The sequence below is a fragment of the Mandrillus leucophaeus genome, unplaced genomic scaffold (genome assembly GCF_000951045.1).
Source record: "Mandrillus leucophaeus isolate KB7577 unplaced genomic scaffold, Mleu.le_1.0 Scaffold876, whole genome shotgun sequence".
NCBI classification, from domain to species: Eukaryota; Metazoa; Chordata; class Mammalia; order Primates; family Cercopithecidae; genus Mandrillus; species Mandrillus leucophaeus.
The window spans coordinates 717609-726960 of NW_012109541.1; the positions used below are offsets into that span (position 1 = coordinate 717609).

The 9352-nt window shown below is 36.5% G+C and overlaps 1 pseudogene; it reads left to right on the forward strand.

Moving 5' to 3' along the window:
- The first annotated feature begins 1572 nt into the window (after positions 1-1572).
- Positions 1573-2339, forward strand: LOC105531256 (annotated as a pseudogene).
- Positions 2340-9352: the final 7013 nt, after the last annotated feature.

The following is a 9352-nucleotide window of genomic DNA, read 5'->3' on the forward strand; positions in this document are numbered from 1 at the left end:
AAGACTCATCCAAAAAGCTCCTAGAACTGGTAAGTGAATTCAGCAAAGTTTCAGGATACAAAATTAATGTAGAAATCAGTAGCTCTGCTATACACCAACAGCAACCAAGTTGAGAATCAAATCAAGAACTCAATCCCTTTCACAATAGCTGCAAAAAATAAAATAGCATACTTTGGAAAATACCTAACCAAGGAGGTGAAAGACCTCTACAAGGAAAACTACAAAACACTGCTGAAAGAAATCATAGACAACACAAATAAATGGAAACACATCCCATGCTCTTGGATGGGTAGAATCAATATTGTGATTATATTGTGCCATAATCAATTTGTGATTATATTGTGCCATAATCAAAAAATCAAAAAATAATAGATGTTGGCATGGATGTGGTGAAAAGGAAACAGTTTTACACTGTTGGTGGGAACATAAACTAGTACAACTACTATGGAAAACAGTGTGAAGATTCATTAAAGAACTAAAAGTGCATCTACCATTTGATCCAGTAATCTCACTAATATATATATACTCAGAGGAAAAGAGGTCATTATACAAAAAAGATACTTGCTCACACATGTTTATAGCAGCACAATTTGCAATTGCAAAAAATATGGAAACAGCCCAAATGTCCATCAATCAAGGAGTATTTAATGAAAATGTGATAGAGATAGAGATAGAGATAGATAGAGATAGAGATAGAGATAGAGATAGAGATAGAGATAGAGATAGAGATAGAGATATACCATAGAATACCACTCAGCCATAAAAAGGAACGAAATAATGGCATTCACAACAACCTGTATGGAATTAGAGATTATTACGCTAAGTGAAGTAACTCGGGAATGGAAAACCAAACATCACAGGTTCTCACTCATGTATGGGAGCTAAGCTATGAGGACCCAAAGGCATAACAATGATACACTGGACTTTAGGGACATGGGGGAAAAAATGAGGGGTGGCAAGGGATAAAAGACTACACATTGGGTACAGTGTACACTGCTTGGGTGATGGGTGCACCAAAATTTCAGAAATCATCACTAAAGAATTTATTCATGTAATCAAACACCACCTGTTCCCTCAAAACCTATTTAAAAATAAAAAATAAAATAAATATAAATAAAACATAGGAACCCAAACCTAACACAACTGTAAAAAGAAATGCACAAATCCACAATTGTGGTTGGAGATTAAATTCACCTCTCTCAATATTTGATAGAACAAGTAGACAGAAAATTATCTAAAACATGGAATATGTGAACAATACTATCAACTAAGTTGACCTAATTGACATTTATAGAACAATCCACAACCAACAACAGCAGAATACACATTCTTCTTATGTGCATGTGAAACATTCTTGTGCATGTGAAACATAGACCATAATCTGGGCCATAAAACCAGTCTAAATAAATTTAAAAGAATTTAGGTCATACAAAGTCTATTCTGTGACTACAGAGGAATAAAATTTTTTAAATGACTAACGTAGAAATCTCTAGAAACCAAAGATTAAAAGGCAAATTGGCTCTGGTTGGAATCACAGGGATGCTAAGACCACTGCCTGGGCCTTCGCTGACCATGCTGTCCCAGGTGGCATATTCTGCCGCCGCCATGGTGGCCCCCTCTCTTAAGAATACAGCCTTAGTAGGTCCAGGGATATTGCAGGCAACAAAGACCTTTCATACAGGGCAGCCACGCCTTGCCCCTCTACCACCTCTTCCTGAATATGGAGGAAAAGTTCATTTGGGGCTGATCCCTGAGGAATTCTTCCAGTTTCTTTATCCTAAAACTGATGTAACAGGACCCTTTGTGCTCAGAACTCGGCTTATCTTGTGTGCTTTATCCAAGGAAAAATATATGATTATCCCAGAGACCTTCTCTACCGCATCAATAGTATGCTTACTTGTCTATATAATATAAAAATATGGTGCCTCTATTGGAGATTTTGCTGAAAAATTCAGTGAACAAAAAATTGCCCAACTAGAAGAGGTAAAGCAGGCTTCTATCAAACAAATCCAGGATGCAGTTGATTTGGAGAAGTCACAGCCAGCACTCCTTCAGAAGCGCCATTACCTTTTGGATGTGCAGAAAAACAACATTGCTATGGCTTTGGAGGTTACTGGGAACAACTGCATAGAGTATATAAGTAAGTAAAGAATCACCTGGACTATCATATATCTGTGCAGAACATGATACTTTGAAAGAAACGAGAACACATGATAAATTAGGCAGCGAAGCACGTGGTGCAGAGCATCTCTGCGCAGCAGGAAAAGGAGACAATTGCCAAGTGCACTGCCAACCTAAAGCTGCTGGCGAAGAAGCCTGAAGCACAGCCAGTTATGTAAATGTATCTATCCCAATTGAGACAACTGGAAATAGTTGATTGACTAAATGGAAACTAGTCTATGTGACAAAATATTTCTGTATTGTATTTTTGTATTCTGCATTCTGTATTTTTAGGAGAGATAAACTATAACTTCAGTAGAAGTTACCTCTCCTAAAAATGAAAAGGTTGTTTCATATAGTGAGATAACTAAATCTATTGTCCCTATTGTCCAGTTAGATGTTTCTTGTCCTTCTTATTCTGCATTTCAGTTGTTCCATGATCACTTTTGAATAAGCAGTTTGCCTTTATTAAAACTTGCTGCCTGACTCAAGATTACCAAGCTATAGTTTAAACTTGTAATTAAGTATACCTTCTTGCAATATAGTGATAATTGAATGAAAAAATGGCAAATCAAATTGGAAAGTATTTTAAACTGAATGAAAATGAGAAGGCAACATACCTAAATTTGTAGAATACCACAAAAATACAGAAAAGCTTTAGTTCATTGAGAAAAATCTATAAAAGTGATACTAATCAGAAAAACACAAATTATCAATATAAGAAATGATAGAGGAGACTTCCCTACAGAAACTACATATAATAAAAGAAAAATATGGGCCAGGCACAGTGGCTCACGCCTGTGATCCCAGCACTTTAGGAGGCCAAGGCAGGAGGATCACGAGGTCAAGAGATGGGGACTATCCTGGCCAACATGGTGAAACTCTACTAAAAATACAAAAATTACCTGGGCATGGTGGTGCACACCTGTATTCCCAGTTACTCAGGAGGCAGGAGAATCACTTGAACCCAGGAGGCAGAGGTTGCAGTGAACCAAGATCGTGCCACTGCACTCCAGCCTGAGTGACAGAGCGAGACTTCGTCTCAAAAAATATATATATATATGTATGTATGTGTGTGTATATATATATATAAAATAAATGGAAAATATGAAAAAATATGAATTTCCTGCTAATAAATTCCACAACTTAGATGATATAAACAAATTTCTCCAAAGACATAAATGACCAAAACTCACTGAAGTACTTAATCTGAACAATTCTATATTTATTAAAGAAAATCAATGTGTAACTAAAAAAATCTTCTCACAAAGAAAATCCCATGCCAACATGTCTTTCCAAAATTTAAGGAAGAAATAATATGTGTTGTTACATGAACTCTTCAAAAAATGGAAGGGTTTGAATTCTCCCCATCTCAATTTATAAAGTTAGCATTACCCTGATACCAAAACCAGACAAAGACATCAATTAACACAAAAAAAACCCAAACCAATATCCCTCATGAACAAAAATGCAATTTTTTAAATTTAACAAATCAAATCCAACAATATATAAAAAGGATAATACATCATGAAAGAGCGGGATTTATCTCATGAAAACAGTGTTGGTAAACAATTTTGGCTTAACATTTGAAAATCAATCAACGTAATTTATCTTATTAATACACTAAAACATAAAATCCATATGATCATCTCAGTAAAAGCATAAAAAGCATTTGAAAAAATCCAACATAAATTTCTGATAAAAACTCTCAGAGAAATAGGAATAAAAGAAAACTTTATCAACTTCATAAAAGACATCTACAAAAAACTACAGCTAACATGGTACTTTATAATGAAAGATTGGATATTTTCCCCTTAAGACCAGAAAAAATGCAAAGATATCTGAACTTACATCTAGTTAACATTGTAGTGAAGGTTCCAGCTAGTGAAATAAGCAGAGAAAAAAGAATAAAAGGTATCCAGATTTGAATAGAAGAAGTAAAACTCTATTGTGAAACAACATTGTGCAAAAATATCCCAGGAAACCTACAAAAAACCCTGCTAGACCTAATAGTGAATTTATCAAGTGTCTTTAGTTTGTTCAGCATGCTGTAACAAAACACTGTAAACTGGGTAGCTTATAAACAATAGAAATTTATTTCTCACAGATCTGGATGTTGGGAAGTCCAAGATCAAGGAACCAACAGATTCTTACAGAAATATATGTAACCAAGTTAAATCCATGATCTATGTTGCCCAGTGTGAGACTGGTGCAGTAATCAGTGGAAAGTCTAGCTAACAAAAAGTAACATAAGAATAGTTCAATTTCCTCCCCTGAGTTTCCTGAATGCCATGAATTGTATAGTCTCCAGCGAGGCTTCTCAAAACTTCCATTTTCCTTCCAACACTTTTCTCATACTACATTGATTTGAGACCACGTTTTACAGAAATGTCTTCCCCTGGCCCATCTGTTTGTTATCCTTCTTCTTGTCATTCCTGATTCTGCGTCACAAACGACTAACCAAATAGTCTGGCAACAGCAGATCTGTCCGTGGGAGTCAAAGAAAGAGGTAAATCTTAGTGGGCAACAGTAGAATTCTTTGACTAGTTAAGGGATGAGGAAAACCTGGGAACATTCATGCATTGAAAGGAAGAACACTGATGTGCTTAAAAGCATAGGCTCTAGAGCTAGAATTCTAGGGTCCCGTGTCAGGCTCCGTTATTTACCAGTTGTGTAACATTGATAAGTTTATCTAACCTTTCCGAGCTTCATTTGTCTTATCTGTAAAATGGAGATAATAATCATAACTTCCTAAGATGACTCTTTGAGCATTAAACGATTTAATACACGTGAGGTACTTAGAATGACACCTGGCACATAGGAAGCTCTCAAAGCTAGTCCTTAATTGCTATGCATATGCATATTAATAACTTCGACCCTTTCAAACATAGGTACTTTTGAGACCCAAAATGGAATGGGCAGTCTCAAGAGATAGTGATCTCCCTATTTCTAGAAGTAATCTAACTGATACTAGAGGAATGCTCCATCGAGAAATTACACATCACATCCACTAATTTGATACTGATTGGACCAGGACTGCATAGAGTCCCTTTCATATATGAGAGTCTATATTTCTATGCATCTTTTCTGTCTTGGTTATTTTCTTCCTGTTTCCGCCATTCATCCACCCCAGATCAGAGAATCTTGAATTCTCTTGATCCTAGGCAATTTTTTTCTTTCGCTTGAAGATGTTTTGTAAAAAAGCTTTCTTTCAGATGAAAAAACTGACAATTCACAAAATTGGGAAATAAAAATATGTTAACCTCAGAGGAAATCAAATATTTGATAATACAAAGAATGTCCCTGCCTTGTGTACACACAAGATTGTAAGTACTGAGAATTTTGTAAAAAATATAAAATGTTTTTAGCAAACTGACACCCACACAAAACAAGTCTTTCTGCAAGATGGATAAAACAGAAAAACTAATTTGAAGTTAGTATTTTCTAAGTAGAGAATTTACAGGTATTCCACTATAAAATATGTTTCTCTGTTTTCTTCTTTTTCTACTTCTTTTGCATTCAGGGAAATTCTAATAAACCGTTCGGCTTTTTACCCTGGTGTTCAAAGGAAAATGCATTTTCTAATCAAAGGAAAATCAATGAAAATTATCAGAGTTTGTCCCCACATCTAACCTTATCTCCTTTACTCTACCTCCCCAAATGGTGAGATATTCTTTCAGTTAAAGTCACCACGACCTTCTTTGGAACTCGCCCCCACTCTTCCTATATTTTTAACCTTCCTCTCCTTTCTGACTTTCCCACTTCAACCTGCAAATATTCCCACGTGCTTCACATTCACTACAAACCCTCCTTTGACCTTAGATCCACCTGCTACCAACCAGTCTATCACTTCTGCATGAATACAATAGATATTCTATTCATAAGAATATCTCTCTCCCCTTCCCTTTCACTCTGCAGACATTTACTCCTCCTTTTAGAATCATTCCATAGTTGTGACACCATCCGCCTCCCACCCCCCAATAAGAGTAGTAAATATCCCTCATTGTCTCACAGAATTACCCCAAATACTCTATTAGTATTATCAGTTTACCTCAACAGCCTTGAGAGTAGGCCTAGGAGACTTGCCCCACAGAAAAGAAAGAGATATACGTTGATTCCTTAGGGAATAAATGAATGCATCGATTCTAGAAAAATGCATATGAAAAAGAAATAATGTGATTGTATGTTATAACCTTGATGGGTATATTTTGTTGTGGGGACTTAAAATTATTCAGATGAATAAGGCCAATAGTCAGTAATCCCTTTGGCCCTGGATTCTGTGTAGGCAAAACTGTGTAAACCCCCACATGGAATTACTAGCCATAGTCTTGGTGCTCTCCAATCAGTAATACAATTGAAAGCACATATTTTTCCCTGGGCCATTTTGTCTAATCTCACTATGATCTACATAACTTCTCTTGACTTTTTCCTTCTGGAGTCTATAATCTAGATATTCCATACACAGACCAGCACACTGCCATGGGCATCCCTGGACTGTCACTTAGTCTTTCTATCTATGTGTACTATTTTACCCACCGTCACAAAACTTGAGACACAGAACAATCTGGAGAAATAAGCTCTATTTATCCAAGATCACATGTTTTGGTGATTTTTTTTTTTTTTTTTTTAGTTGGGGATTTTTTGAAAGTTTAAAATTTTTTATCTTGTATACCTTATTTATTTATTTATTTATTTATTTATTTATTTATTTATTTGGAGTGCAGTGGTGCCATCTTGGCTCACTGCAACCTCTGCCTCCTGGGTTCAAGCAGTTCCCCTGCCTTAGCCTCTCGAGTAGCTGGGGCTACAGGTGCGCACCACCATGCCCGGCTAATTTTGTGTATTTTAGTAGAAACAGGGTTTCACTATGTTGGTCAGGATGGTTTCCACCTCCTGACCTCGTGATCCACCCACCTTGGCCTGCCAAAGTGCTGGGATTACAGGCGTGAGCCACAATGCCCAGCCTGTATAACTTACTTTTTTAAGCCACCCTTCATTGAGACTTATTATGGGATAGAACTATAACATGGGCTTGGATTACATTTTCTCATTCAGACTTTTCCACAATCCTATCAAGTTCACACTATGATTATAAATTTCATCCCCATTTTACAATTGAGAAAATTGAGGTATAGGGAAATTAAGAGAGTTAATCTAAACCATATAGCTGGTAAGGTCTTGAGTCAGAACAGCTGTTTCCAAAGCAGACACTCTTAACCAATACTCTACAATGTCTCATGGAAAATCCAAGAATAGATATTCAGAGGAAAAACTGATGATAGATACTCATGTGTGTATTTAAAAAGAGAATGAGGCCTGGGAATATATTTCCTTATTATTTATAGAGTGTGTAAGTTTTTAAAAATGTAGAATAAAAACATAGCGAACAGAAGAAAAAAAAATACCATAAAGATTTCTGAAAGAACATTTTGACCTAAAGGGCTCTTCTAAGCAAGTAGTTCACTTCTGGGCCATTAGTCATGGATTTAGATTTTCTTTTGAGCTATTGATTAGCAAGTGAAATGTAATTTACAGATTTTGTTAATCATTGTTCTCTTGGTGAGCAAATTTTTCAATCTGTTTTAAAAACATTCAAGTAACAGAACTAAAAAACCCCAAGCCAAGTTGGATGGGAGAGAAGAGTGCTCAAACATTTGCAGTGACATCATTGTTTACCTAGTAGAGACCCTCCTAACGTTCTAGAAAGAATAACTCCTTGAGGAAGGTTTCTGTTCTCAGAAAAACATTCCACAAACCTTTATAATTAAGAAGAAAATGCAAGGCCCAAGAGACTTTTCCTTATCAGCAAAGTCATCCTAAATGTATATAAATTTATTCTCTAAAATAATCAAGAAAGAGGATATTTTAAATATAAATAAATGGAGGATTTTTTGTTTTCCTAGTACACGAATCCATCTCCATCCTGTCTTCGAGTTAATCATCATCAAATTGCACTAAATCAGAGATGGCAGGGGCTGCGCCTGGCTGGATACCAGTGTTTCTCAGTGTTTGGTTATACTGGAAATGTCTTTGGAATGAGCTTAATCTGAAAGATTTTTGACCAGCAACTCTGAAAGAGTTCTAAACAGCAGAGGTTTTTTTTTTTGGTGGCAGGGTAGGGTGGGGAGATGAAGGGATCTCTGTGTGTGATACATATTTTCTTCTTAAATCAAAAATAAGATGGTATCAAGAATTTCTCTCCAATTTTCTCTCTCGCACATGCACACACACACACACACACACACACACACACACACTCCCTCCTCCCATCACAACACTTCTGCTATTGGGAAGTCTAAGAGAATTGGAAAAAGGAGGAAGGAGTGGTGAGGAGAGGGAGACATTACTTTCTGCACTATTTGCTTTTTTAACCATGTTTATGCGATTCTTTTGGGGTAAAATAATAACTTTTTTGAACACTGAACAAAATGAAAAGGCAAAAAGACACACAGCTACACAGTCAGCTGTTGCAATAAAGAAGGTAGAAGGGAAGTACAAGCAAAATATTCCAGGTTGGCAGCGTCATCTGTATTATTCTTTGGCTGAAAGGCGAAGTTTCTCCTGAGGGTTTAGGTTGTTTGCCCAGCTAAGGGGTGGGGTGAGGGATAAGGAAGGCAGATTTGCGTCTGTAGCTGATTGGCAGTTCTGTGAGGAATTATCCACTCCAGTACGTTTTGTTATTTCGGCAGTTTCTTTCTCAGAGTTGATGGTACTCTTTACTCTTGGGTGGGGGCTGGTGTGGGGAATGGGATGTTGTTTCTGCTGACTGCTGGGAAAAGAGAGTAGGGGGCAGCTGTTTGAGAGACTGAAAAGTTTCTGAGAGAATGGAATGTTGTTGCTCCTTCATTTTTGAAACCACTCTTCTTTTTGATCATGTTTATACTTTAAAATTTCACACTGTGGTCAAACCAGGCAAGGTATAATTTAACGTGTCCCCTGTAAACACTGGACAACTGCACTTGCCTGTATGCACCCAGGCAGACAATTTTTATATAGACATTTGGGGAAAAAAATCACAATTAACAACCAGAACATCAAAAGGCAAATACTTTAAATGCCACCTTTTCTTTTTCTTTTTCTTTTTTTTTTTTTTTTGCTTTCCTACAGAGTTTTTCTATGTAATGGAGATAACATATAAACCCAAGGGCTGTCTTTCTCTCCTTCTCAACTATAACTTAGAATCACACTGAAG